General features: G+C 39.3%; 1 protein-coding gene across 1 annotated transcript in view; it reads right to left on the reverse strand.

Moving 5' to 3' along the window:
• sox5 (SRY-box transcription factor 5) overlaps positions 1-26,972 on the reverse strand; it is a 245,049-nt gene extending 218,077 nt beyond the window's left edge. The window contains exon 1 of the mRNA XM_026147895.1: positions 26,759-26,972. The gene's annotated coding sequence lies outside the window, so the exon portion shown is untranslated. The remainder of the gene's footprint in view (positions 1-26,758) is intronic.
• Positions 26,973-27,603: the final 631 nt, after the last annotated feature.

The raw sequence follows: 27,603 nt of genomic DNA on the forward strand, positions 1-27,603 counted from the left end.
GTCGCAAAGCGATCTTAGCTACTACCTACATCACGTTTTAAACGACCATAGCGGGCTTGTTAAACTAATAGTAATCAGCATGAACGACTTTACAAAAAAAGTTGTTCATATCTCGCACAAATGCTAGATTAGACTGCCACATATTTTGAATTCTGGCACTTTCTTAAGATCTAAGCTGCAGGCTGAGAGAACTGTCTTGGCTGTCTAGCAGCGTTACCTTCAGGCAGTGAATCCACATCAGCAGCTGAGAGAGGATGACAGAAGACATGACTGACAGTGACTGATGTTTGTGTTCCTAATTCTCTCTAAATTTCACTCAGTGTCTTCATGTCAGGAGGTATAATTTTTTTTTAAGTTTACATTTAACCAAGTGAGATTTTGACATTATATTGTGAATTTTCTCATGAGTTCATTGCTGCAGCTGCTCAAACAAATAAATGCAGTAGAAATGAACTGGTTCAAAGTTTTGAAAACTTTACATTCATTATGAAAGAATAGATTAAACTTTACAACAAGTTACAGGATTTTCTCTCACACAGTTTTGATCCTTCCATTGCTCATACCGAGGCTGCTCGCTTGTGGCTAGTTTTAGCGTTGGCCACTTTTCCTTTGCTTCTTTAAAATGCCCATCCTCAGATGGGTCTGATTAGCTTTGTTGCTAAAGATGTCTTAGTGGTGGTCTTCCAACTATTTACACTGGTGAACTTTGTGGCTTCACTCATAGTGAGAACACAAAAACATGTTGGCTGTGCTTGTGCTGTGCATGCATCAAATGGACTGGTTAAGATTGGCTTGTGTCCCCACCGCCTTGGACACACACATTTCACTGCATGTTGTACTTTGTAAGACTGTGTATGTGATGAATAAAATTTGAATTTATTTGAATTTGATTCACCAGTCCAAACCAAGAACCGGCTGACTCCTGTGCTGATTTATAGACCTGTTTCATTTCTTTTCAATTGTTCAGAATAATAATAGGTTGTAAAACATTTAAAATTACATTAACGTAAAATACCTTCAGAAAAGGAGAAAGAGTATCCATACTACAGTATAAATGCACCCCCTTTTACACTGTAGCCATAGCAGGCACAATGACCTCTCCAATCTCAGCACCTAAGCCTTACTAAACCTGTGCCTGTACTGAAATGTATAGATAATTTTGGGGAAAGCCAGGGAGCACCCTCAGAAAAGGGATGCACACTTTACTTGTTAGATTACCACAAGTCATATAATTATCATCATCAACTCTTATCCAACACTGCAGATATTCCTCGCAAGTGAGAATGCTAAACAATTTACGCTGCATGTGTAATTCTGACCCACTGGGTCGTCTTAGACTTTAGGCCTTGTGTAAAAACAAACAAAAATGAAAGAAGTCAAACCAAATCTGATTAAAGCCAAAGGTAAGTAAGAGGAGGGAAAAAAGTCTGGGATAAATGGACCTGTGTCCCATAAGACTCAGGCTGAGAATCGAAACTCTGGGACAAATGCACAGATAAATCTACTTCAAATGAAATGGAACAAATAGATTCAAACATAAACAGACACCTAGAGTTTAACAAGACAGTGATCACCAAAGTGAAGACTGACTTGCCTTCCGTTTTCATCATTTTGCAGGCAAATCTCTGAAATATTGTGCTTAAAGGGTATAAATACCTCAAACACAAACAAATAGACTATTTCACATCCAGAAGTGGAACAAGAGTGTTAATTCTATCTCAGCATGATAACAAATGCTATTTAAAGGAGATTAATTCCACAAGAGGATTAGTCTTCACACTGGCGATAACGGGAAGTAGGCTTGGGAAGCAGGGGGGTGGACAACATTTGATGTCACAAACATCTAGCTGATCCCAGGTGTAAAATGCACTGGGGTTCAAAAGACAACTGCATATCTGTGCATGCTCAATCTCTTAATTTGTATTTGTGTGTTTGTGTTGTATTTTGCATGAGTTGTGTACGTTTGTCTGCCAGCTCTACTCTGAGAGTGCGTTTGCTGATTCCTGTAGGCCAAAACATAAGCTGTGCCCGCTGGCTTCTTCCTTACAGTGGTAGCATTGATGTCAGTTGTATTACCATTTATCTTTGAGTGACATATCCAGTTCATGAAAAAGCTTTCATTCGCTCTTCAAAACATGCAGCGTCACACAGGAAAGTCATCTGTCATGCATTAAGTGATGTGATTTACATTTCTGGTATTAACCAAAACAACTTATTTTGAACTGAACAAAAAGCTAGGTGCTTAGCAAAAACAGCAATACTCGCCACAACAGTACACAGAGCAGGGAGAAAAGGAGCAATGGACACATTAACTTAATAAAAATGGACAAACACACAAAAAGCTGTACACCAATCCTGTTTGTGATGTAAACATTTCTTCCCTACACGAGTGCTTTTGTACATTTTTAAATCACAGAAACACACTAATTGCAGATATCAGTTATCGTGGCTTTTTAAAATAACTGTCTTGGTATAAAACGAATAAAGGACCTTAACTTTGAAGTAGGTTTTCAGTCTACAGCAAGACTGTACATAAAGGATGTATCCATGTATCCATAAAATAAAAAGTGACACTACAAAGGTATAACCTAGTGGTTTATAAAATCTTCAGATTTGGTATGTTTACATGCACAGAAATCAAAATGTTAAAGGATGGATTAGACTGATGAACTGACCACACTGAACACTTACATAGTAGCAGCTTATCAGACTGTAGCCTCACCTTAAAGCATACCTTTCTTTTATTTGTCCATTTCACTCTAAATGAGACTATAATTTATTAAATGTTCACTATGTTGTACTAAAAATTAATTATTGAGACCATAAAGCCCCTCAGTAAAGTGTTTATTGGGGTTATAAATGTGAGAAACATGGTCACAGACATGCATACAGTTTTCTATACAAAGAAGTCGCTCCCTACTGCCCATTAGAAAGCATTCAAGTTTAAGGCACTTTCAAATTGGATTCCCTTTTATGCTGTACCCATCTTCTATGGACTAACTAATGACTTATGAATAATGATCTTAAATTGTCCATCCATTCATTCTCCTTATCCATGTCAGGGTCATGAGGGTGATACCATAGGGCGGAGGCAGAATACATCCCGGACAGGTCACCATTCTGTTGCAGGACTAACACAATTTACAATTATCAGTTAACCTAACCCCACTAACTGCATGTCTTTAGACTGTGGCAGGAAGCCGGTGTACCCGGAGAGAACCCATGCAAATACAGGGAGAACATCCAAACTCCACACAGAAAGACTTCTTTGGTTGACTTTTATCTCTCCTGTTTGGTAATAATGGCATGGGTGGACTTTATAAAGAATATTCAGTTGTTCACAAACAGGCTTTGATGAATCAATTGGTCATATCAGTGACATCATCTAAACCACAAGATCCTTCAGGCTTTAAGATACAGACACAAATAGATGCTGACTCACACATGACACATTAGATACACACTGACGCACAAAACGCTTTTGCATTGGTAAATATTCTCTCACTCCCTCTCTCCAAGTCTTGTGCTCTCTCTTACACACTAACTCTCTGGAGCCCACTTAACACGAGTGCCCTCTGTCTTCGTCAGATGCTCCCTGAGACTAAAACATCAATGCAAAATCCATCCACAACAACAGACAAAAAACTAAGACTTGCCAAAATTTAAACTTTCTTTTCTTTGTCAGAAGAAACAAAAACAAAAATCAAATCAAGGCTCCTTCTCTCTCCAAGAAGTTGGTGTCTGCACTTTAAGATTGTTTTGGTGCTCAGTTCAATTGCTGCCCTACGCTTTTAAAAATCAAGACAGCTTAGGTTCTTCCAAGTAAATTACAGTACTGTGTAAAAGTCTTGACCCAGCCCTCATTTCTTACTATTTGCTTCCAAGGACCTAGATTTGTAATTTCGCAAAGTGATCTTGAACAATAGTTCTCCAGGCTTTCTGGAGGTCTATCAAAGTTTTTCTTTTTACACTGGCTACCTTTTCCATCGGCTTCCCCAGAGCCCAGACGTTAGAATTACTAAAGCAGTGTGGAAACTTCTAGCATGACAATGCAACAAAAGGCAGAAAAAAGGCAAAGAAGAGCCTCAAGAAGCTCTTGACCTTCAAGAAACCTGGAGAACTACTCCTGAAGACTAATTAAAATACAAGAACATTTGCCTGAGAGAGTTTAGGCTGTTGAACAATAAAGGCGATCACACCTTTGTACAGAATTGTATACACCGTTTTTTTCTTACATACAAAAACTTCCATTTGTGCTTCCATCCATACTGAATATGTACACGAGACAAATAAAGCTTCATTATTTTTAACCCCCCCAAAAGAAAATGATTGCATGTATAACATTTAATCTAAAACATCTATAATTACAGTACAAAAACTGTAACACAATGGAGCCAAGTGGTATTTTAAGATTCATTATGTTACATGTGCCTGTTGCTTCCTGTTATTCCTGTGTTTGTGCTGCTTGTTCACTCACATCATCTCTGACCTAGCCTTTGTTGTTTCTTAGTCAGTCCACTGCAAAAAAAAAGAAAAGTTCTTATTGCTTTCTTTGCTCTTGTTTGTTTGGCACAGTACAAAGAATATCACCAGATAAGTTGGTAGTTAGAAGTCATGTTTAGAAGTCATGTAGCAACATCTTCCAAACAGATCAGGAGAAAGGGCCAGTGAGGAAGCCAACGCTGTATCTTGAAAGTCATTTTACACAATGACATGTGGCTACTTAAAAAACAAAAAACACCTTCATGTAAGCACAAGGTGGCGAGATGTTTGGACGGTCTGACTGCGCATCCCTCCCCCTGCCTGCTCAGAATTCGCAGCGCCGCCTAATCATCGTCATTACAGCTGTTTGAAAAACTGTTTCCAAACAGGCAATCAAAGCCTGTCTCGATAATTAGCGAAGGGGAAGACATCTTTGTGAGCAAGCTGCTCCTCTCCCTCCTCCCATTGCCACCAATCTGAGAACACAAAAATCAGATCCTATGAGAACACAACAAAACCTGCACATTTGTGTGATTCTCGGGATGTGTCTGTGTGTGCGTATGTGCATGCAGCGGTTGCACTTATTGTGCTGCCGAGACAGCTTGACTGAAAACAAACTGACAAAAAACATTTGAAGCAGAAAAAAGGGGGAAAAACGTGCACACACAACAACCTGTCAAGAGCGAAATGCCTCTAATTTTTCTGTCATCTGCCAGCCGTTTAACAAGACGAGAGCGCTCTGCCCCCACACTCCTCCTTCAAACCACAAGAGACAGAGATGGAGTGAGGAAGAGGAGGGGAGACGGGAGGAAAAGAGAAGGATGGGAGAGACAGACAGAGCATCTGATATGTCTTTTTCCTATCTGAAATCATTCAACTCACTTAACCTTTTACTTTCTCTCCAGGTTGTGATCTTTTGCTCCTTCTCTTCATCGCCCCCTCTTTCCTACCTCAGACAGTAGAAGAACAAAGTGTATATTTGTAAGTGTCAGGGGAGGCAGGGTAATAAGCACTTAGCCACTGGCCCAGTCTCTCTCAGACCAAACCTCCTGCTCTATGCCTCTGGCTCTCTCTAAGGGGGGAATGGGGTTTATAGTAAAGCTCCTGCTCACTTTAATATGGTACATTACGCTGATGCTGCTGTCAGCTCACATGAGAGTGCAGGCGGTGTGTGCGTGCGCACGCGTGTTGTCTGTCTCAGCAGGTTTTCTTCTGGCTTCTACATACATTTGAGTACATTTAGAGCAAACGTGTATGTAGCATGTGTGTACGTGTGTGTGGTGGCAGCTTTATTTCTCTTGCTTCCTCATCAGAACAGCCTCGGGGAGACAGGCAGACACATGAAATATTTAACTGTCGTGTCTTTAAAAGAACAACAGATGCTTTGTTCTGCTAATTAGCACTTAGCATAGAGAGCAGTTACAGTACAGTTGTGTGTATGGATGGGACTGTTATTCAAACTCAGCTGGGGCTTTAAGCAGCCCACTTGACATGCCATGTCCAATTCTGCTCCCTCTCCATCGAACCTGGTGCCACAAGTGGGGTGGGCAGTGGTACAAGAAGGTAGATAAAGACCTCCAGCCAGCACTTAGCAAGAGGCAAACAACTCCAAACATGAGTCAGCATCAGCTATATTTTAACTACCAGCAATGAGCAAAAAGCCAGACCTGCGGAACATGTATAGTTAATTTATGTTCTTATTCTCTTATTAACATCAACTCCATCCTTCTAGAACAGTAAAGGAATAGTTTTGGTTTTATTGCATTGGATGTCTGTGAAGGTTCTCTGTCATCCAGGTCATTGTAGTCTAAGGAGCTTGGAAAAGTATAATTGTATTGGATGTAAAATGAGAGATTTGTACTGGAAAGACGTGGAAAAATACCCATTTTTTAGATGCCTAATTGATTTACTTTTTCAAACAAACTCTCAATGAGTAAAGTTCCAAACTATTCAAGAGATATAAAAAGCAGTCAGCTAGCATTCTCTCTTTAACAGAGTCCTCAGCTCTACTGAGCAGCTCAGTAACATCAAAAATTGCAGAGTGAAGCATCTTAGGAGTCATTTTCATGTACCAACTCTTTTGTCAGGAGTTACAGGTCTGAAAGTTTGGTAATGTTCACTCTGACTGCGTTAAACATTTGCACTCTCAAATGCATCTCTGTAGGGTAATTACAGTTTAATAAAGTTCAGGACTGACAAAAGAAAAGCTTGAAGGACAACATTCCTAGTAACATACTTGTCAATGTCATAAACAAATTTCTATTTACTCAACCAACAAAAAGTTTCACTTTTTAAAGGCGGTAGTGTACACCTCCACAAGGTCATTAATGAACAGCCTTAAATTTCTCCATCAATTCAAAAATCTCAGAGCAGCCATGATAGCACAGTGCAACCCAAAATGATCACATAAAACATGAAGAGAAGAAAAGAGGGCGAGCACATAAGTGAGATCAAGTCAGAAACACATGAAGGATATTCTCACTAGTCCTCTGGAATGTAGGCTTGAGGTACATTAGACAGTTGTTTGTGAAAAGACTGCAATCTAAACGCAGCACAGCTCAACCCAGTCCACTAGCTTTGTCCTTATATAGGGCAGGCTGGTAGAGGGTCATATAACACCCGAGTCATAGTAAGCCACAGCACAACATAAATTAAGACTGAGACAACCAAGGCTAGTTTGAGAAAACAAAAGGCTAAGACTGTCTGCTCCAATTCTGTCACACAGAACAAAAAGGGAAAGAGAGCAAATTGTGTAAAAGTAATATTGTACACAATATGGGTCATTGTTACAAGCAAGACTCTCATTTGTTGGTACCTTTTTCAGTAGCTATGTCATTCTTGATAACTGAACTCTAACTGAATTCTGCATGTGTGTCGGGTATTTGTAGTGGCATGCCCCTCTTGTCCCTCCTCTGCTCAGAGATGCTCGTCTCCTCTCCTCTCCTCTGACACTTAATCAATGCACTGGAAGTAGCCTTTCACACACAATCTAATTATATGGAAATGAAGGAAAACCAGGGGGCCTATGCTAAGTGTGTGAGCATGTATGCCCGCACGGATATACTTGCACTAAGGTGACTGCTCACAGTGACAGAGGTAAGGAAAGCGCAGGAAAGCAAATGGGATCCACATGCACATAACAATAGAGCTGCAGCTGTTGTAGGTAACAACAGGTTCTTATGACCTCTCGCCATAAGAACAGTTTCTCTCGCTCTGCTGTTGGACTCATGAACAATAACCATAAGACTGTTCCCAGCACGTGCTCTGATTCAAACACATGACCCTGTATTGTGTTCTGTGCACCTGTTCCATTTTTGCACTGATCATCCCCTGCATTCATGTATATATCAATCTGCTTCGCACGTTTTATTTTTATTTAAGTTTGTCTTATCGTATGTCTCGCACAAAGTACCACAGCAATTTCCTAATGTTGTAAATCTGCTCAACATTTGGCAAAAAAACCCCTTTCTGATTCTGATTCTGAACAGGGCATGCACAAAATACAAATTCTGAGCTATAACTCAAGAATAGGCCTACATATTATCTGAACTGTATTGTTATTGGTCCCTATTGTGCTCTATTTCTTACCATTCATCAGGATCTGACACATGCATGGAGCTGTAATCTTGTCCCAGAACGAGCGCGCATGTGAGTGTGTGTGTTTGGTGGTGAAGGTGATGATGTAGAGTGGGGTCAGGGTTAACTCATAATAAATCCTGCATGTGCAGCCATTAAAGTGAAGCTACTGCCCAGGCATTTGTCTATGGAGTCATCAATAAAGTGTGATTGCTCAGTTTAACATGGCTACTGTCCTAGCTGTCTTTTTCACTGTTTGAGTTTTAAATCAGCATACAAGCCTATTTATTCATGAACATGTGCATTTTATCTAAACCTTTATTTCCTAACAGGCCATTTTGGATGTTGGAAAAGTTTAAGGTTTGTTTTTAGCACTCTAACTGTACTGCACTATTGTCTGTCACAGCCTCTTTTAATGCTATGCTGCTACTACTACTACTACTACTTACAAAATCAAATCAAATCCTACAAATGAGGATACTAGCATTTATTTAAACTGTTATGAACAATCATAATATTAAAGTACTGAAGCAACCCTGAAATGAATAAGATGATTGATGGATGTGACAGTCATTAATTTAAAAAAGAAGCGTAACCCCAATGTGGGCACTTTTGTGAAATCACACTGGTGCTATTGGACTTTTACTAGACAACATATCTGGACATACCACGTCATCACAACAAGTTTCACTAGTAAGCAGGCTTTATCCATCAAGCCAAGAGCTATCAATTTAGTCAGAAGAACAAGTTAGTCCTTAGGACTTTGGCAGATTGATGTTATGATCATGTTTATCAAATCAAGCGTTTTATATGAAAGCCCTGATATCTTTGTCTAATCAACTTTGAATCGTAAAAGGGAAAAGATTGCTGACCTCTAATTGTGTAACTTCTTCCTTGGCTGCAGCGATGCAGAATTCCAGCATGTATCAGTAACACAGAGCAGTCATAAAGAAATTATAAATGCTTTATCAGGTGGTATACATTAGTAGTATATAATGTTCAATGTTTTTCACAGCAGAGCTTGCTCATGCATATTCATTTTTTATACATTAATTATTTTTTTTATTACCATTTGTTTGTTATGTACACGCATATAGATTTTTAAGATGCCCACCCTGAAGCATGTATAACTAACTATACACGTAGTTATGTGTTTCATTGTGTTGGCTCACTCCTTTATGGAAAAAAAATGATATGTATGATATTTTTCAGATGTTCTTTTTGTAATAAAGATTATATAAAATAAGGAAGTGTAGATTTTAAGTCTGGAAAATCAACCCATTGCAGATGTGCCTTAAACTTAATTTACTTCTTATGAGTAAGCAGAGCAATCCTTTTGGTCTTACTGTTTATAACATCATTTCTTTAAAGTGTCGAGTCTAATAATATAGCAGAAGGTGGCCTCACCTTGTGATTGACAAGTTGCTGTTATATGACCATGCAAGACCCTCAGTTTAATTCCAACTGTGGGCACTGTAATCTATAGACTTTCTAAGTTCATTTTAGTTTAACTGTAACTGATAAATGAATAGACTTCTTGCAACAGTGAATAATAAAACAACGCTAATTCTCAATCCACTATACAGTGTGCATAAGGCGATAATGTTTCCACATTACTGGATAGAGTTGGTGCTACTTTGGTGTGTGCATGTCAGAATATGTGAATAACAGCAATACAGTGAAGCTCACGATTGAGTCAAGTGATCTGACAGCTGTCAGTTGAACCCATTTCAGCTCAAATACGCACAAACACAGACAAGCATACACACACGTCAATTATGGTGAACTGAGCAGTGGTGAGCTGATTGGGTAATATGTTTACTCCCTGCAGCCACTGTCAGCAACAGACCAACTATACAGTGGACATCACCTGGCACACCAAGAATCAGACAAATGCACAAACATATAGTAATGTGCAGTGTGGTCAGGATGGCAGGATAGTACCACTACCGAAGCTACCAACAAATCGTAAAGAGTATATATAACCACAGATGCAAAGACTGTACCACATGCATATATAGACACATTTACATAGACACCTATTTAATCTCACTTAATAAGGAATTCCATTTGTTGGAGCTGTAGGGTGGCATTAGGGGTGTCACCAGAACTGATAGTTAAGATACCAATAAATATCAGAATTCAAATTAAGTACCACCTCCATGATGCTTCTATGTTCCATACTTGATGGGCCATAATAACGTGATAGCACACTCTGTACATACCGCAGGGGCGTACCAACAGAATTTAAAAAGAAAAAACTAAACTCAAATGGGAAAGACTACGCTGATCGGCTAATTTTCAATTAATTGCCCAGTCATAGTCCACATGCACAGGAACAAAATAAACTACACAAGACAGTGGAAGAGAGTGACCTACGTGCAGTTGCCATGATAGCGCTGCTCCACCTCATTCACAAGACAGACAGTAAAGGTCAGCTATGGAGGAGCTTTTCATTTGTTGGACAACAAATTGTGTGTGTGTGTGTTGGGGGGGGTGCAAAAGGCATCATGTAAATGGTGGTATCATGCTTTTCAGGGCAAGGGAGGAAATTCTTCCAGTGTGCCAAGTACCTAAAAGGACCTCCATCCATTCTGCTACTACAATGTCAGTGGCTTAAAACCACTTTTTAAACAAAAGAGTTTATGTTTAACTAAACTGGACAGGTATTTTGTTTTGGTATTTGGTATCAAGAATCACATAATTCAGCTTGTACTGGTATAGACTACTAAATTCATCATATCGTGACAACACCAAATGACATGGCTACAGCGCTGTGATTTTCAAGCATCCATGGCAGCAGCACATGGAGGCTCTACTTACACAACAATGCTTCATGATTGTTATGGCCCTGTCCATAATCTGTTTTGGTGGCTGTTGTTGTCTGTGTCTTTAAGTCTTTGCAGGCCCCGGAGTGGATGAGCTGACGGCTGCTGATTGGTCCCCTGGTCATGTGGTCTCCTTCAAAATCCCTCACCAGCAGTTGTCCCAGGGCAGCCACTGACAGCAGCAGCAGACCTGACCCTGGCCTCCAAAACCTGAGACATTTGTGCCTGTGACTTTGTGCGACTTTCTGAGTTCTGTATATAGTGTGTACATTAGTTTTCATTGTCAATAGCACTGGGACAGAAGGGGTGAGCTGCCTTATTGTTTTCCTTGCACTGTTTTCGCCTGTTTATTTCAGTTAGGGAGTTAGGTGTAGCGCTTGTCTTTTGTGATGTTTGATTTCACATAGGGTTTTAGATAGCACCTCCTCCTGACTTAGCTTGTTTTGTTTGTTATTTTGGCCTTTGTTCACCCCGGAGCTTCATTTTTGCAGTGTAGAAAAATAAACCACCATTCACTAAGAAATTGGTTTTCCCTCTGTGTATGGTTTTGGGGACCAGGGCGGGGCAATCTTTTCAAACTTATGTTGCGTTCCTGTACCCCTAGACTGGGGCGTAACAATGATAAATATTCATGGTTAACGCTAACATGCTGATGCTAACAATGTAGATCGTTTACTTTTGTTGCCCCCCGAGAGATGAAACTTTGAGGTATCAGTTCAAGATTCTGGATTTCGCTCCTTATTGGAGGAATTTACATAACAATGTGCTGCACCCATGGTGTGCTGATGAAAGAAGTTTGAAATCTGAGTAGTGACGCTCTTGTTAGCAGTAGCTGCTACAGTCAGAAATTTGTTGATGCACATGTCTGTGACTGAATTACCACCACAGACCATAAAGTATTTGCATACAGATAAGCTTAACTCCAACAATTGTTATGCATCGTTATTACTGGCTCAAAAAACCTTTTTTTCATTTTTAAAAATACAGTTACTGATACGGTATACTGGCTCATGCAATATTACTGCAATTCCTTTCTTCTCTATGACTGCTGAAGAGTTGCTCTGAATACTACAGGCTAGGAGCTAAGCAGACAGTAAGACACAGGAGCATCTAGAACTTTAAAGCAAATTTTAAATATTGAAATAAATCAACCCTCTTTTATCAAAGACTAACAAATTAAACTGGATTAGCAAAAATATGACTTGGAGAGAGCCCTGTTGTTTACAATTTTAAACAAAGCATAAAGTTTGGACGGCAAACCAAGAAGTAACATTTTGACTTGATGTTGTCACTTGCCTAAATTAAAGGTCAGTGGATCAGCAAAGTCAGGGCCTCTATACCCTGGGGTCTGGACATATCTGCACCAACTATCTGTGCTATCAATGTAATAACTGTTTACATATTTCTGTGTGAACCAAAATGTTCAGAAGATTAACTGACAGAAATAGTGAATTATTTTACACCAGCTATTATTATCAACTGAGTGAAACTGCAGGTGCTGAGCCAGGAGAGAATAACAAAACAAGTTATGATTGAAGTCTTCAAGTTCAAGGCCCAAACAAAGAAGTCAGAAACTCTGAATCCATGTCTATCAACATCAACTGAAAATCAATCCAACGCTAGATAATGACTATTTTAGTACAGATATGAAATATTATTAAAACTAACAAACTGATCTGCAACATGAACGAAGTAAAAAGAGGAAAGAGGGAGATAACAACAGTTCATGTGAAGCAGGAACACTGGACCACACCAATAAAACCACACACATCAGAGACAGAAAGGACAAACGAGAAGAAAGGAGCAACACAGGAAGAATTAAGAGGATGTAGGCAATAAAACAAAAGACCAAAAGACTTTAAGAGACAACAAGCGATAGATGGAGACAAAGTGATAAAGAGTGTGTGTGCGCATGTGTGTATTCATTATAAAAGTGTTCAAATTGTCTTGGCGTCCTATCAGGTGGCATCAAACCCATGCGCGATCTGGAGGGGGAACTACAAAGTGGATCCTGGGGCCTGCAGAAAGAAGCCTTTTTGATCGCGCTAATTAAAAGCCATTTTGTTTAAAACAAACAGACACAAGTCTAATTGGCTCTTTTCCATAAGAAAGGGAAGGATGCTGAAAGTGGAAGAACGCACGAAGGAGGGAGGATGTGTGTGTTTCTGTGCGTGAGGTAGAACTGGATCAGAGGGAAGCTGTGCTCGGCTGGCACATTCACTGCTTCAGACACACAAGCATACGTAAACAAGGAAGCACACTTTTTTTATTCTTTTCTTTTTTTCTTTTTTTTTTTACTGTAACCCACTACTAAGTATTCCCTAAACATAAAGTAAGACAGGAATGCAAGTCTGTAAGGGGATAACAGGTGGAGATGCGGACAGTTAAAACGCACACAGACACAAATCCAAACAGGCAAAACATTTCAAAGAAAACTGCACGTCTAACTCCACCACACAGTCTATTAAACATCAGCTATTAGTGCCATTACTGTTTCTACAGCACATAACATCTTGTCAGCTTTCATTCATTTGACTGTTTTTCTTCAAAAATCACAGAAAAGTCAACTGGATTATAATAATTTTTCACTACTTTTATAATAACGGTGAGAACGGGACATTCACTCAATGCTCATGGATTGAACACTGTGTCAGGTAAAAATTTGCATGTGCTAAAATTTGAATATTTTCAGTAGGATGCACCTTAAATTAGTCCATGATATGAAGATGTTGTGTAACAGCAAGGTCAAAAGTCAGACAAATGGCTTTTTAGAAAGTCAAAAAAAATGAACAGGTGTATGTATATTTTAACTCCACCACATTATAAATGGTAACGCTGAAATCTAACACACAAAGCTGTTCCTTTCCAAACTGTCAATCGTTAAATTGGACTAGAGGTAAATAGTTTCTGTTACGTTGCTTGTCAACATCACAGCAGATTAAAAATCCCTGAGGAGCGCAGTATGGATACACTGAACATATGAGGGTACATACACGCACACCTGGGTCTGAAAATGGAACATATTGTCTCCCTCCATCTCTGAGTCATCAAATCATGGCCTGCAGCTCCTGTGGTCGATTTCATGTTGTTCTCCTAAGTGTGACTGAACTTAACTGAGCTGAGCTAGACTACAGTCTGAATGATGCTGGACCTGACTACTGACTGGGTCCAACTAACCCAACATAGAGACAGTCTTATTTAACTGCTGCAATCATGCTAAAGGAGCTTTTTATTTCAGGAATGCCACAGACACGTGCCTAAGTGTTCAGGGCTTGGCAGAATAAAGTTGTGAGACTTAAGTATTCCTGCTTTCATTTTATACACATAACCACAATACATGTCACACGCACACAAATAAGTGACACCCAAAGACTGTTTGCATCCTGAGAGATGTAGGAGATTTTACATTTTTTTCATAATGTGTCTTTACAGATTTGCCTGTAAAATGAAATGCAACATGGAATGTCATCACACACTTCCGCTTTGTCTGCATCTTTAAATATCACACACAATGCAGAGGCTTCAGTCGACCCATCTACTGTTGACTGAAGCTCCATTCTTAAGGAAGGGAAACAAGGAGAAATGTTTGAGGTAATTTGAGGTCAAATTACATAAGAACTGGGCTAAAAATCAGTGGCAACTGGTCTTTTGGTGTAGTGGTTTCTGGTTCAAATCTCCATCAGACATAACTGACTGCTTACAGCTATCTGCGTCATCTGCAAAAAAGCAAAGATGAAATCTTAGGCCACCAAAGTGGAGACTCTCTACCACCTGGCACAGATATTCCACCAATAAAAATTATGAGCAGAATCGTGACAAACTGCACACCTGGGGAAAACCAACACTCACCGGAAACAAACATCCACTGACTTACTGCAGGAGGCAAAAGCCATATATGCTGTTCTGTTTATGTTTGCACGTTTTAATAAATCCTTGCACATATTCCCCCTTTTTGCAGTGAAATATAAAGAAATTAGAAGTGGTTTGAGTCTTTTGATCAGTTTTCTACCATCGCACACTTTCTCTAGGCATAAATTGTACACAAGGAAAAACTGCCTCTCTGACATCACAAAAACAAGTTACAGAAAAACACACAGCAAACATCTTCCTCACACACGACTCACAAAAGTTTCACAATCTCACACGATTATGTTCACAACTATAGCAACAGAGAAATGGGCCGCTTGAAAGGCAGAGGCAATAGAGGCCAATTTTAACAACGCACACAATACACTACATTAGAGTAGCACTTCCCAGTCTTACCGCAACACAAACATTCACTTATCTATATGATAATAGGAGGGCGCAGAGCTCAATGTGACAACAAGAGAGAAACGCAGCACAATGCCAAGCAACGCCTGTAGACAGAAGGATGTGAGATGTAATCTTCTCCAAAGAGAACAAGAGTAAGAGGGAAGAGAAAAGAGGGAGATACACGTCTTTATATGCAATACAGAGTAGGGTCTGTTGACAATGAAGCTGTCAAGGAAAAAAAAAAGTGTAGACAACAGGCTGTTGTTTGGGGAGGAGTATCTTTAGAGGAGAAATTGATGTTGGAAAGGGGATGAAATACAGGGAGAACTGTGATACAGGAAGCTCTGACAGCTTTTACAATTGCAACTGGTGAGTGTAAATAAAGTATGATTCTACACCTGACACACGTACAATGTCTCTCTTATATCTAATGTACGTTTGAACTGCTCTAGGTGAAGCATAAAGTGGAAAAAATAATGCGAAGGAGGATGTTTCTATCTTACCTGTGTGGCGTTTTTATGTATGAGCGTGCAAGCTTAAATGCAAACCATGCTTGTTGAACTTCAAATGAACAGCTCATAATTCTGGAGAAGTGCTTATTCGTTACCTTTGATGAAAAATTAGATAAGATCCATTAATAAGTGAGGAGTAACGACATGTTTAGCAGATTACAATTTAAAGACTGTGTGTGTGTTGATGACAGACTAACTAGTATTTGGTCAAATGTTTTAACTAGTTTCTTAAAACGTTTTTCCACCGTGTAGCTTCATGCACAATTTCTATCCACTGTGTAATCTCGTGGCACTGGGACGGCTGGCAGCCTTAACCCAATTTCCCTCGGGATGAATGAAGTATGATCAATCAATCTTCCTGCCATATTAAGTGTACCTATCAGTTGCTTGGTTGGCAGTGCTTGGTTATCTACTCTTGGGTCACACATCACCAGCTTCCAGCATCTCCTCCTCGTTGACAGTGTGTTTTTGCCTCAAGTGGTGAAGCATGTTTGTTGTTCCTGCCTTTAGCAGGAAATGTTTAGTCGCATATTTTGCAAAGTACTGTTCTTTGTTGGAGGTTGCTCCCCTTTTTACGCACGAAATCTTCATCAGAGGCTGAGATGCTATTTTTGCTCTCATATTTCTGAGATTGTACCACTGCTGTACACGGAAGGGAGCGTCAATGCATGACTTCCCTACATCATTGCTTCAAGATATGACACTTGTTTAAACGGTATATATATTTATACTGGTATTATCACAGATGATGAGGCACAAATCTACCTGAAACATTCTGAAAACTGCACTGAGGTACTTATAGTCTACAGACATAATAATTTCTTGAGAAACTGGCTAGATAAATAATGGAAAATTGACTGAGGGGAATTAATTTATCTATTTTAAGTGGATCAATCAAGACTTGTGATTATCAGTTTACATTCATGCATACACACTTCTGTGATAGTCTCATTTGCATGTGATGCAACCTCTTAGGAAATGCAACCAAGTGTAAATAGCTATATCTGGTAGAAATATAACATGTAAAAATGGAACTCAATATAAACATGAAATACTGACTTGTGCAAAGATGTTTCTTTCAAATAACATGCAATACGTAACAGGCTGTGACTGTACCTAGCCTCTTCCTAGTAGTAATGCTAGCCTAAGAGCCAGTAGTTCTGGATAATTCCAATTAACTCAGTTGCTTCCAAAGTCTTCCATCTTTTTACCCTGCAGTGATTTCTTCTGTGGTAACTGTTGTTCAAAGTTTATTAGCTCCAACTCCATCATGGTCAGCTCAGTCTTAGTCTGAAATACAGAGTTAATTTTATTTCCTAATAAAAATGATCAGTAAAATAATCAGGAGATCAACAAATAATAAAAAGCGATCCAGCACGGGTGCCCTTCTTCGTGTCCCGGATGGAAGGACCCTCACTCTACCCCCACGACAATTACCACCCATGGCGCATGGCAAAAGAGCTTTCTTACCCCTTTCATCATTTTTCATCTTCTGATGTTTTGCCATGTTTAGTGGTAGTGGTAGTGGGGGGCCTAGCTAGATAATGAGATAACATGATAGAATAAAAAAGGTTCTGAATTACAGTGGAGCAAAAGACCATGCTTTCAGCCACCACGAAAACCAATAAAAACTTATTTTTGTAAAATGAGTCACAAAACTTTCACAAATACGTATTTTTTTTGCCTATAATACAGTCAAGGTCCTTTTGGATTCCCCCTGTTTCTGGTATATGCAAATCTGGGCAGATATTTTTCCTGTCATGCTAAGCTAGGCTAAAAAAGCCCTGATGTTCCAATTCCTGCTCTCTACTTAACAGAGATTGCATTGATCTGCTCATCTCAGCACTTTCTCCAAAATACTGAACTTTTCCTCTCACGCTAGCCTGCGTGTGACAGGACAACAAATAATCAGAAAGAAAGAAAGAGGGGAAGAAAAGAGCAAGAGAAATCACAAAGGAATTACACTTTCTCCTGGCTCATATGATCTATTATTAATCCAATTTTGCACGGACTCTTAAATTTTTGGGGGGGAGAAAAATCACATTGAGCAAATTAATGAGGTAAACGTAATGATCTGAGATGATCAAAGGATATCAGTGTTGGGCAAAGTATAGCCACCAATTAGTAAAACAAGCGCAGGAAAGGGACTAAAATATGCACCAACGCTCCTGATGAAAAGACGGGGTCAGAGAGAATGGACTAATTTCACAAATGAAACGACGTACAGCAAGACAGGCCCGCGTGTGTGTGTGTGTTCCAGAAGGAGGGGTGTGTGTGTATGCGGGTCATGTTTGGATTCCCCCTGGGTCTACAAGCAGAGAGAGTAAGAGAGGTCCCACAAGAGCAGCAGGAGAGGAGCTGGCTTTACTTTGATAACAATAATAAGGTAGTTCTCCCTCACTCTCTCTCTCTTTTTTTATTTATTTATCCAGCTTTGGCACAATGTGTACTGCCGCTCTCGTTTGATCCATGAAAGAAGCTTGTTATGTTTTTCTTTCCCCCCCACCCTTTTTTTTTGAAGAGTTTGATGCACAAAGGAACAGGAGAGTGGAAAAAAAAAAAAAACTTTGGAAATAGGCGCCCTCTGTCCGAATTGGACTTCGGTTCGTTAGGAAGGCCTCAAGAGGTGTACTTCTTTTTGTTGGCTTTTGTTTTGTATATTTCTGGATTTCGCTTTTTTTTTTTTTTGAAGGGGTGAGAGTTGCTTGACCTTCTGAATAAGTGTCTGCAGAAACTAGTTGCAGGGGATCTTATACCCGGTTTCAGTTCCATATTTTTATTCTTCGGCTCAACTAGCTTACTTTGCATGAGTGACATTTCAAAATAACTGTTTTTCTTGCACTTGGCTTTAGCTCCTCTTTCTTTAAGCTAACTTCACTCAGGATGAATGGATGAGTTGTGCATATAAAGTTGATTCTGCATGTAATGGTGCACTTAACAATATAATGGTAGCTGTAAGGAAAAGATGGATGACGAGACAGAGGTTATGCACCACTTCACAGTTGTTGCCAGTGAAACAGCACTACAGTAAGTCAAATTTAAGGTCACTTACAGACAGCAAAAAATGACCTAGTGTATAGTAATTCTTAATCCTTCAAGTGCATCAGCTAAAGAACTAAAACAATATAAAACGTTAACATTTGCCCAATTTTTTATTTTTTATTTTTTAAATTATAGTAAAGTGTAAAATGCCTAAAAACTCTTTAATATGTGCCTTACAGTTTCTACTATAAGCTTTTAACATTTGCCAACTAGATTATCATTTATTGGACGAAGGGTGGGTATCATCCTAATGCCCTTAAGGGGTCTTCAGAGATCTGCTCAATGTTAAAGACTTTAAAAAAAGGGTTAAAATTTTTATTGATGGTGTTGATTCCCAAAACAGAACAACCCCATAATCTGTCTCTGCTCCACATTGTACTAATCAATCAATCTTGCTCAATCTATTTAGTCCGGTCTCCTGGTCCATAGAAACAAGACAAGCAAACAGCAAAAGACAGCAAAAAACAAAATATATTTGCTATGTCAGTGATGTAAAGTACAAAACTTCGATTTAATTATGCCAAAAATGTTAAAAGTTGAAATTCAATCATAACTGAAGCTCCCAAGGCCATAAATGACAGATAAAATGAAATCTAAGTGGTTTTCTGGTATATGGAATGAGAGAGTTAATGTCTACTTCGTGAACAATGACCAACCTTCACAAACACACACAGACACCGTAAGCGCCATCGAAAAACCCCCAAAGATATTTCTAAGCTCATGGAATGAGCTAACAGTCTGACTCTTCTCCCTTCCTGCTTCAAACATATCTTCCATTTCATTCCACACACCTCCACAGATCATGTGTTCGACTGTCCCTTTCCGTTTCATCTTTTAAAGTCAAATATTATAATTGCTCCACTGGGAACAAAAGTACACAACACATTTCTCACTTTAATAACAATGGATCATTTTATGCTTTTAATAAAAAATTAAAAAATAAAAACATAGGAGGTAGCGGAGAGGAGCAGATAAGACAAAAATTTGAATTTTAATCTTAACCTTGGAAAAAAGAAAGACCGGTGGGGAGTAAGGAGGGGCGTATTTCGCTGCCATCCTAATTTTTTATTCTTGGCTCATGTATCTTACTAAGTGCAATAATCCTTTCTGTCATCGTTGTATTTTTACTCAGTTGTATATAGTATTTGTATTTGTATTCTATTTTTATCTTATTGTATATTTATTTTATTTTATTCTACTGTATATAGTATTTTATTTTATTCTATTCTGTACAGTTGTGTACTGTATTTATTCTTATTGTATTCAAATTTTTGCCTCATAACTTTTGCACTGTCCACTTCCTGCTGTGACAAAACAAATTTCCCATGTGTGGGACTAATAAAGGTAAGGTTATCTTATCTTATCTTATCTTATCTCTCTAAGCCTTTGTATGTCTACATGCTGGACTGAGATGCTGGTAGGACAAGTCACTTAAGCCCATTACTCTAATAATTTATATGTCTTGGCAGCACACTCCTCAACCGCATTCAAAGCCTACAGATACATAAAAAAGACATCTGTTTGAGAGAAAAAACAGAAATATCAGCTAAAGCGAAAAACACAGCGATTCAGTCTGCAAAGGTGGACTTGTTTGAGGTTCACTGATAAGGCCAATGATAAAACTTATAACTCTCAATATAAAAAATAATGATAATAATAATAATAATAATAACAAAAAGCAATGAAGACACAATCAAATCAATGTCAGAGGGGAAAAAAAGAAAGTTAGCTGGCAAACTCACAGTAAAAATCACAAATTGCTGGGCATTTAAAAATTCCAACAAATAAGAGCTTGACTGATATCTCATATCAATGCAGATATCTGGCGATCTAAAAATCCAATATTTCCATATATCAGATGATATTTTTATTGCTTTTGGGGCAACCCTACCTTCCTTCTGTGGTAGAACACAAGTAAAACATAACATATCTAACTCTGCACTGTTTGCAATCAACATCACCGTTACCTTACTTGGTCATGCTGCCCACAGTATATATATTATTTTCCTCATCATTTGTGGACGACTCCTTCACTGCTGCTATCCCTGCTTTTCGCATTACCTTTCCCCCAGCCTGACTACGTCATCATTTTGGTAGTCTGCTGATGTCTCTTATTCTCCCAAGAGAATTCTCATTTCATTCTTATTCTCATTATTCTCATTAAACTGTTCTAAATTTTCACGGTTTTCAGATTTTTAAAAAACTAAACCTATTTTGGCTGCTCCTCTTTTCACAAGGGATCACCACAGAAGATGGATCTACATGTTTGATGTGGGAGACTTTTATACCAGTAGCCCTTCCTGATGTAACCCTCCAAGGAACTTATCCTAGGTTCATTGGCATATTAGCCAAATGCGCTGATCACCAGACTATGAAGCCACTGTTTTCTGACTTTTAAAACAATCAACTTTTCTTTTCTTTAAATTGGGATTCATTTTACATTTGGGATTTTTTTGTCATTTCACCTTTAATCTTCTAGTAAATTAGTCACCAGAAAAATACCTTAATGGCAACACAACTACTGTTGGCAACTGAAAAAAAATTAAGTTTATTTAAACAAATTGTTCAGCTGCTCCTGAAATCCACTTGCTTAACATGTTCTTACTGTTGGAATTCATAGGCTCACTTTTTCTTACAAATTTATGAAGCCTTCAAATAGGGCTGTGCAATATGACCAAAACCTCATATCCCAATATAAACATTTATCGTCTTGACAACAATATATATCACAAACATTTTATGTTTCTGTAAATTCTGTGAATCTTGAGCAACTGGACTTGCATGAAGTGTTTTCAGCTGGGCGTCGTGTAACCGGAGTCGAGTGTTTTGACCGATGCATGAAACTATACATTTTTAAGCATAAGTTGTAACGGCTGCCGTTTTCTTTGTGAGGATTTATTACACGGCGTGCTGCGGGGAAAAGCCTGTTCTAACGTTTGAGTCTAAGCTTTATTTGGAGCACATTGTAGCATCCCTGGCTGAATGATGGTCTCTTATACTGATGCTTCACAGAGGTTTTATTGGAAATGTCTTTATTGAAACATTCAGTGAAGACACCGTAAGAGCTAGGAGCAAAACAAAACCAGCAATATTAATACCATAACATCAAAGGAAACAAATTTCTCCTGCTCACATATAGCATATACATCAAATTTACATCACTCAATTCATTATATCACCTCACTAACTTACAACTACACATAAAGGTCAAGGTTAACAATATAAACTCTATTAAACGACATTTTGATTGCATGTAACTTATTCCGTTAAAGGAAACATTAACAACCCTTGTGCCACTGTCAGCCAGGTACTAATTGGCAAAGTAAACGTACATATTTTTCACTTTAAGGCATACCATTTACCATATCCTAAAAGAAACGTTAATGACAGCCCTTTAACGGTTTTGTGCCAGTTTCCTGTTTCAAAATAAAAGCATGGATTTCAAAATAAAACCAAAGTGCCTTTCAAACAAACAAAAAATATTTACCAAATTTAAAGGTCATTTACACACGTGACGGCTCTTTTTTTGTATCACATCCATAAACTCTCTCCATACTCTTTCACGTGATTCTTACGTAGGCGGTAGAAAAGGTTTCCCGTGTTTGATTCTGAGGTAGGGACCAGTTTCCTCCAAAATTTGCATAGTACAGTTTTCTGATCGGTGTCAGACTTTTCATAACCAAACCATGTCCATGCTACAGAGGTAGCCCCATGTTCGGGAGCAAGGTCCTCAATTTGTTTTGACTGGCCTGTTTGTCATTATTTCAGTTTATTTTGAAAAATCTCAACAGGATCTTCAGCTTTATTGTGAAAGGCTTATGTGGAAACTAAACAAGCGGACGGCGGAGCCACTAGTTGTGTTTACCATCGTTGTTGCTAACGACAAAGAGTAAAAACAGTTGCTTATTCGTCTGTAGTGTGGTTGTTATAAATATAAGAGAAAAAGAGAACTTCAAGAAATTAATATACCCACTACAGTGACCATCAAAAAAAAAAAAAATATTGCCGTAAACAGTTTATTTTGCGACACCACAAAACAAACGATAGCATAATATAAAACGATAGACGTTTTCATATCGTCATCCGATATATATCGTTATATCGAACAGCCCTACCTTCAAACAACCTTCAATCTGACATGGATCAGACAGTGACTGTCCCTATTTGTACAATTCATCATAAAAACCACCCAGTACTGGGCAGGGCTGGGATGCAGTGATGCTCAGATTTTTATGTACTATCAAATTGAAGTTCATTAAACTTTCATTGCATGTGTTTATTATTTTCATTTTGGCCAAATTTATAAATTGGCTAAAGTGATGTTTAGGGAAATAAGATGCATTTCACAAACCCCATTAACCACATTTGTGGATTATAAACTTAAACTAACCAAATTTTTTATTGTATTCTCCAAACTGATAATAGCACAAGCATTTAAGAACTACAAAGTGCAATTACTGCACAGCCATATCTCTCAGTGAGCTAAAAATATGGACAGTCATTCAAAGATAACACACTTACTGGAAGTTACTTGGAAGGTGTTTAATGAATAATTACTGTAACCAAACAAAGCTCCACTTCAAACGCCTGCTGTCTGTTCCAATTTACACTCAGCTGTTATATTTCATTAGTCTACAAGTCACACAAACATACTCTGATAGCGAAAGAAGAGAGGGATATGCTCCAGCAAGTCACCACATGTTGGGGGATTTGTTTACAGCTTCCTGTCTTGTACGAGATCAACACCCCGTTAAATCAGTGACACTCAAACGTGCAGCTTCTTCACCTGAGCCCTAACCTCATATGCGTGTGCACAAAAATCCGTGTGTGCGTGTGTGTGTGAGAGAGAAAGAGCGGGACCATGACCGAGGGAGAAAGAGCACCTCATCAGTCGCATTGGGAAAATACCATTCAGAGACTGACAGATGTCTCTCTCCGTCTGACTCTTACCTGCATCTAACAATGTGTCTCGCTCCGTGGGCCTGGGGACATGCATACACCCACTTTGACACACATGCACAACAATGTAACAAACAAACTCAGTGTGCCTGTCTGTGCGTGTGTGTGTATTTCTGTGTACAGTACATGTTTGTGTTTTCATCACTGTCTAAAACAGAGCGGAAACCAATCCCTGATGCTACGGACAGATAACAATATCCACCGCTGCCAAGCTCCCACAATAACAACTGGGAGCGCAGCAGCAACTGATACTGTAGGACTGTAAATAGCAGACGCACTTCACATTCGGTGCAGATACAGTATCACTCAGCAATGACTGCAATTGGTTGTTCAAATAAAACAAGCACAGAGGGTGCAGGGAACTCTGAATACAGAATAGCACAGAAAAGAATAGCCTAATAATAAAATCCACAGCTCTGATGGCAATATGTCAGAAATAAAAATACAGCTGCTTTATCCGTCATTTGTCATGTACTATAGATGATGAAGTCAGATCTTGCTAATGGAGAAAAATGGTTTTACCTCAGTAATCTTTAGTAGCTCAGTTATACTAATAGTGTCAGACGAGACTGGATGGTAAAAGAATGAGCTTTGCAGTCTGCTTTAGAAGTAAAAACGTAGATCACACAGAAGCACAATCCCTGAACCAACAGAACACTGTTTTATGGCAGAATCTCTTTACACCTGAGCAGCTTTGACTTTTACCGCCTCTCATTCTTTAAGTCTCTTAAAGAACGACGGATAGGGGAAGATGCTGACCCTAAAATTACACAGTCACTGACACAGCACCACATGCAATAAAGGGAGGCTTTACCCTGCAGGATGCCGAGGCAAGTAAGGCACAGATAAAGTGCAAACAAATAACAAAAGCTACATCTCAGACCTCATTTAATATGTTATATGTTAAAGTTCATGACAACATATTTAGAAAAAGACTGAACAAGTACAGCTTGTTTGGAAGGGTTGCCAGGGGAAAGCCTTGTCCCTCTAAAAATAAAACACGGCAGCACCACTTAGGTTTGGAAAGTTGCATCTGACCAAACCACAAGAGCTCTGGAAAGATCGCTCTGGACCAAGGTGGAGATGTTTACCCATTAAGCAAAGCAATTCACAGCAAATCAGCACAAACACTTCGTACCAACATCAAGCATGGTGGTAGTGGGGTGATGATTTGGACTTAGGCACCTTGCAGTCAGTGAATCAAACTCCTCTAATGGTGTTAGTGAAGTATTGTAGGAGTGATGTAACTCTTTGGAGGTGAAATTACAAAACAATGCAGACACATACACATGAAAGTTAGGTGTACCACAACTCATTTTCACAGGGATTTATTATTTATCCAAAAAACTATTTTGCTTGTTATTGGCTTAAGTGAGAGTGGTAAAAGGTCGCGTAACCTGAGGTCGCTACTGATGGTCAGGGTTTTAATCTGAACATAAAATTTCCACCGATCTTCATCTGCTTATCCCATTCAGAGTTGTGGAGGCCTGGAGCCTATCCAAACTGTCATAGGGTGAAAAGAGGCATACAGCCTGGACAAGTCACCAATCGATCGTAAGGCTAATGCACAGAGACAGACAACCATTCATGTGACAAATTTAGAATCACCTCATCCATGTGTTTGGACTGTGGGAGTATCCGGTGAGAACTTACGCAGACCCATGGAGAGCATGCAAATTCCCCACAGAGCGGCCCCAAGCAGGATTTGAGCCCAGGACCTTCTTGCTGTGAAACAACACTAAAAACCAGCCAAAACTAGAAAGCCAAGCTATCTCACTGTGATTAAGACAATTTTAATACTGAATAAAGATGCCCCTCAATCACTGTCTTGTAGATAATCGTGTTACTATAATTGTCCTAATTTGAAAGCTTTGACATTAGCACAAGTCCTGTTCTAAACTATTTTCCCTGCTGCCCTTCATTCTGTAAGCCTATGGAGTTTGATTAAAGCCATTAAAGTGGATGCATAATTTAGACGAACATGGCAACCAAACCAAATGACAAACTCAGCTAATTCTGTTATAGCAAAATTACTGATAGCATCTTCTCTGATGTGGACATCGGGTCAGCTGGAGGCGCAGTCGAAGATTGCAGCGGTCCCAGATCAGATGTACACACTGGAACTCTTTCCCATGTTGCTTGTCTGTGTTTATTGTGTTATGGTGTGTTGATATCTGTGCATTCCTGTATTATCCTTTTGTGTTACACATTTCGATGTTTCTTTTTCCTCGCTACCTAGCCTGACCTGTCTCCCCAATGTGATGTTTGTGTATTGTATGTACGGTCGGCAAGGTCTGTCATCTCTGTTGTGGGCAAAAGACCTGCAACTGACAAATAAAACACATCTCATCTCTCATCTCATTTCTAGGAAATGAGAAGCAGCCATAAAAAAAGTAAAATAAACCCAAAATATTCTGATGAAAACCTTGAACAATTACAGATGCAACTGAAGCTGATTCCCTGCAAATGCAGAACGGTTTTCTTTGTTCACCAAAGAAAAACACAAATGTGCACCTCATGCACGTGTAATTTTCTAAATCCAGTATAAGCACAGCCCTTTAAAAAAAGTTTTCCACATGCTTGCTAATAGATACTTAAGAGATCCAGTTAATCCCACACAGACCCACAGTGTCAACAAAAACAAAAGCCACGGGCAAAATGTAAGTATCTATAGAAACATTACAGCATTAGAGAACTACCGCTCTCTCTCCTCAGCTCGTCCACCATCCCTCTCCTGCTTTTTGAGAGGCAGGGCGGTGATTGGCGGAAAAAAGCCTCCCTCAATCCAATCCCTAATCCCCAGCAGGCTTTTAAAACATATGACTGGAGGAGGACCAGCGGCGGCTCTCTCACGCTGTCCTCTTCCAAGCGATATTTTCTCTGTGCTATAGCTGCAACAGAAGCAGCCGTCACAGAAGAAGCGAAGAGAAGCTGTGCGGTGGGGGTTTAAAAATTTAAAAAGGTGCTCATCCACGACCGTGTACCCTGTTCTGCATGCTCTGAGTCTTGGAGAGCAAAGTCGCACTGCCAGGCTGCCCTTGTTGCCTTCGCTTCTGCAACTTTGACTGCATGGTGGGAGGTATCCCTAGCTCTTTAACGACTTACCGGATGCTGCGCTGCTGAGGAGCCCGTCTTTCCTGTGACTCCCGTTCTCCACTGGTCTCTCTCACTGAAAGACAGGGAGGTGATGGAGATCGGTAGAGGGGGAAGACTGCCGCCGCTGCTGCTGCTGGTGATGGTGGTTTGGGTGCTCACATTGATTTGTGTCACTTCTCTGTCTCTCTCTCCCTCTTGCCACACCACCTCTTTTCCACTCTCTCTCTTCACTTCACTTCACATTACACACACATGCATGCACACATACAGAACAAGATTTGGGCAAATTACACAAAGCTGAGACACTAAGGGCAGGAGAAGTCAATTTGTTTCCTCTTCACAATAGCTACTCCTCAAGTCAAGACATTTCTCTTACCAAGAACAAACTATTAAAAGTCTACAACTGATGTGTAACCAGAAGGTAAAATCTAAAACACATGAGGTAAAATCTGACCTGAAGCTGTAGACTGTCAAGAGGAATAACTTTGAATGTGCCACTATCATAAGTTGTAAAACACTTCAAAACCACAAGCTTTATATTCCATCTGCCTTAGAACCAGGTTTCTGCCAACTACAGTAAGTAGGCTCCTTTGAATGACTACCAGGCTAGCAAATAATACCAATTTTAAATGCTGCCTTGTAGTAGGTGGGTTTACTCAAAAAAAAAACAAACCCAGACGTGTAATGTAAAATCCTCAGTGTCACCTGCCCTGCACTAAACTGCGAGGGAGAAACCACACCTTGAGCCGGAATAGTTGCAGTCAGTCATTTAAATGATTTGGTGACGTTTACATTTAGCCCGAGGCTAAACTTTGGCCTACAATGAAAGCAAGCTAGTCCAAAACTGGGATATT

Source organism: Astatotilapia calliptera, chromosome 17, assembly GCF_900246225.1.
Source record: "Astatotilapia calliptera chromosome 17, fAstCal1.2, whole genome shotgun sequence".
In the NCBI taxonomy this organism is placed as follows: Eukaryota; Metazoa; Chordata; class Actinopteri; order Cichliformes; family Cichlidae; genus Astatotilapia; species Astatotilapia calliptera.